The following is a 4,226-nucleotide window of genomic DNA, read 5'->3' on the forward strand; positions in this document are numbered from 1 at the left end:
GTGTGTGTGTGTGTGTGTGTGTGTGTGTGTGTGTGTGTGTGTGTGTGTGAAAATGCTAGTGAAGGGCATACAAGACAAAATGTAACACACGGACAGAGAAAGGTCAGCTCAATACAGTAAATGTGTTGATTTGTTCTAAAATTCCAATTAAAATATAAAAGCAAGGGCCGGGGATTTAGCTCAGTGGTTCCGCTGACTGCCTCACAAGCATGAGGTCCCAAGTTTGATCCTCAGTCCCCCCCCAATATATATACATATATGAAGCAATGTCAAGGGGGAATTTCTTAAATTCTTCTACAACTTGTCAAGAAAAATAAACACTGGTGAAAGGCAGGAAAATACCGGAAAGAGAAGAGTGAGGACCAGGCAGCTGGGACGGCAGGTTCCCTGGCCCTGTCAAATACTCCACATTTCTGATGGGAATTTAGTTGTGGAGTTGTCACACAGTGGCGTGGATGGGCAGAGTGAACAGAGAGCACCAGGTGTCAGCGCCCTGTTTCTGAGAGAGAGGACACAGGAAATGGAAGGAGAGGGATTCCTACAAAGGTGTGGGAACAAGTATAACTAAGTATTCTAACTATTCTTTTTTTCTTTTTTGCGGTACCAGGGATTGAACTCAGGACCTTGCACTTATAAGGCAGGCGCAGTGCCACTGATCTAAATCCTTGGCCCTAACTACCTATTCTTTATGGGTAAAAAAGGAGAAAGAAGGAAAGGAAAAGGAAAAAGCTGGATCCCTACCTCACTCCTCATACCAAATACTTTTCCAGATTTAATTGTATAATCTTGTAGTGAAGAAAGACTTTCCAAGAAAAACCCAAATATAAGGGCTGAGGATTTAGCTCAGTAGTTCTGCCACCTGCCTCGCAAGCACAAAGGCCTGAGTTTGATCTCCAGTACCAAAACAAAGCAAAAATGCAGATCTATAAAATTGACTCATGACTAAATGAAATATAAATTATAAAATGTAAGTACTTTCATTTTTGCTTTGTGATATAACGTTGTACATGCAATATGATAGCTGAATTCCTTCAAACATTTTGTAGAAGTCAATAAGAAAACAAAAATTAGAAAAATAGTCAAAGTCTGTTACCAAAAAAGATGCATAGGGCTGATATACAAAAACGTATTCAAAATTTTGCAAAATAGAAAGAGATGTCCCTGCTGCCTGTCAAGACAAAAATGCCTGCATTTGCTGACATCTGGTGCTGGCGGATGGGAATCCAGGCGCTGAACAGGTGGGAATCCCTGGAGGGTGACTCGGTGGAGTCTGCGTGGCTGCCCACGTCCACGTCCTGTAGCCCAGAGGACGTGGGGACCACAGGGGCACAGGTGGAGGGACAGCCTGCGGGTGCTCGAAAGAGAGCAGAGTTCATGCAGGGCAGTGTCCCAGGGGCCAGAAGCCAAGGACCTCAGCATCCCTGGGTGCAGGGCAGAGGCTGAGAGCTCCTGGGTGCTGGCCTCGGGCACAGGGGTGCAAGGCCTGGAGTCCCCCCGGGCACACAAGGGAAGGGCCAGCACCCCACTCACGCCCGAGGAGAACCGAGAACCACTGTCGTCTTAAAATTCCGCTCTTTACAATCTGTCTTACTGCTCGTGGGCTTCGTGAACTCATTCTTTTCTTTTTTTAAATTTGGTAGAGGGACATGAAAAGTGCTCCGCAGAAAGTGTGCAGACAGAGCAACCCTCTGGGAATCGGGAGCCGGTCCCGTGTCACCAGTGCCCTGAGGAGGACCGCGTCGCCCCCAGTCCTGCAGTGCCTGCGGTCACAGCGCCCTTCAAGAGCCCGTCCCCTCCGCCGCACCACCTGCGCCCCACCGTGCGGGCTCACACATGGCCATCACAGCCGAGTTCAGACCTGGCCTACCAGGGCCATCACTGCCACCTCCGCGCTGTCCGTGGTGTGGCATTTTCTACCACCCTGGGGGTCTGCCCCTCCTCTCTTTCCCTGTCAGTTTGTTTGTTTGTGTTTTTATTTGACACAAGATTGCACAGTGTAGTCCAGGCCAGCCTTGAACTCACTGTGCAGCCCAGGCTGGCCTTGAATGAACGAGAAACCTCCTGCCTCAGCCTCTCTCGTCCTGGGATTGCAGGTGTGCCATCCACGCTCGGCTCCAGGGAGTCTTTCAGTGAACAGTTTTTAATGTCAGCACATTCCCGCTCCAGTGCTCTTTTTTCTCCCTCTCTCTTCTACTCCCTGTCTCTTTTTATCTCTGCCACTCAAAGGCCTCAGCCTAGTTCCTTCCCAAACACCTTGTGGTTTCTTCTTAGCATTTTTTTTTTTTTTTTTTGTACCGGGGATCAAATTCAGGACCTTGCACTTGCACTGAGCTAAATGTCTGGCCCACTTCTTATCTGCCTGAAATCTGTGCCTGACTCTTAACTTCAAATCTGTTTTCCTTTTATACTTGCAGTCCAGGCCTCACTTTTACTTCCTGCATCCTTATACTTGCTGCATCCTGGGGCCAAGGCCTGGTCCTGCTGCGACCCTGACTCTGGACCCCCTCGGGACCTGCGGCTCCCCCTAATGCCTTTGTCTGCCTGGCCGTGGAGCGGAGTTCAGGGACCAGGGCTTCCCAGGGTTGAGACCTCTGGCTGTCCAGGACGGCTCTCTCCCTGCTGGTCGCCTTCTGCTTCAACTTTACTGGCTGGATGATGACCCGGGGCTGACACAGCTGTGTGCCTCCCGGCGAGTCGGGCGCTGTGACTGTGGCTGCTGTGACTCCGGGGTGGGCATGACGGAGCCCCTCCCCCTCCCCCACAACGGCTCAGGAGCTGCTCCCTAGACTTGGCTTTGTCCGGGCAGGGGTCCTCACACGGTGCCCCCGGGGCTCTCCCCTGTCTGGGGACATCAGGATCATCACCCAGGGAGGAGGGACTCGGGCTCCAGGGGCTAGAGGGCAGAGAGGCGGCCTCACGTCCAGGTAAAAGGCCTGTCTGCTCACAGTGCCACTAGGCTGCAGCTCCCTGGAGCAGTTCAGTCCGGGCCAGGCGAGATCCCAAACAGGCTGAGCCAGGTGACCCCAAACCCAGCGGCTCAGATGCCCCCAGCTGTGGGCCTGTGGCCTGGCTGAGCCCCTCAGGCACCCACAGGGCTCAACGCAGAGGATGCCTCGCTCTCGCAGGGAGACATCACCGCCTCACACTTAATTTCCTATGGTGCCTGAGCCGGCTGGGGAGAAAAATAACAGGAGAACAATGTAGTTCAACTAAAACGCTCCAAATGTCAGCACACAGGCCCCTAGGATGAGTGCCCAGGCATCAGATGCTGCCCTGCTCTGAATGAGTAAGTTACCGTTTGGAAAAGTAGAAGCTGGGCATGGTGCTGCACACCTGTAATTCCAGCACTAGGAGGCTGAGGCAGGAGCATCACAGGAGTTCTAGGCAAGCCTGGGCTACACAGTGAGTTCAAAGCCAGCCTGAACTGTGGGCTGATGGGCAGGTCCCAATGCTAGGGCTGGTGGGTGGGGTCCTGGGGGCGTAGCTCGGTGGGGTGTGGCAGGGAGGGGTGTCCAGTGCGGTCCTGTCACAAAAATTTTAAAGATTTGGGCCAGGGACTCAGCTCAGGGGTTCCACCGCCTGCCTCACAAGCACAAGGTTCTGAGTTCGATCCCCGGTACCAAAAAAAATTTTTTTAATTAAAAGAGAAGGAAAGATAATTACTATTCTGTGTAAGGACTAAATAGCAGAAACACCTTGCAAATGCTAAGATAAATATTATTTTAATTTGTTTTTACAGCTCTGTAGTCTCTGAACACACAGGGAGGCTCCAGGCGGAGGTCACGTGGCAGGGCCGCTACAGTGATAGCTGCGGGCTGCTGAGCTCCTTGAAGCCAAAGGGCTCCATCCGGGGTCATCGCCTTGACGACGGGCCTGCCATGTCCCGGAGGAGGAGACGCCAGGTCCCGGGGTCTCCCGTGTTTCTTTTTACTCCCCTCCCCCGCATCTCTTGGAAATCCTTTGCTTACAACCTGTCTACACCTTGCAATAAAAAGCCAAAGCCAAGGCAGAGCCCTTTGGGACCCATGGGTCTGGGCCTTCTGGGGCGTCGTCACCTCCTCTCGAGGGCCCCTCCTCGTGGCCGAGTGTGGCCCTGCACCCGGGACCCCGAGCTCCGGGCCAGGAGCCCCGGCAATCAGGTGGGGCTCGGATCACTGTCACCTGACACCCGCAGGTGAAATGCTCGCTCTTGAAGTGCGCCCAGGAGCGACGCGCAACGGAACGCG

General features: G+C 53.0%; 1 protein-coding gene across 1 annotated transcript in view; it reads left to right on the forward strand.

Moving 5' to 3' along the window:
- Cd300lg (CD300 molecule like family member g) overlaps nt 1–4,226 on the forward strand; it is a 14,216-nt gene that overhangs the window by 2,545 nt on the left and 7,445 nt on the right. The window lies entirely within an intron of this gene.

This window comes from Fukomys damarensis, unplaced genomic scaffold (genome assembly GCF_012274545.1).
Source record: "Fukomys damarensis isolate Sample0158 unplaced genomic scaffold, DMR_v1.0_HiC HiC_scaffold_13, whole genome shotgun sequence".
NCBI classification, from domain to species: domain Eukaryota; kingdom Metazoa; phylum Chordata; class Mammalia; order Rodentia; family Bathyergidae; genus Fukomys; species Fukomys damarensis.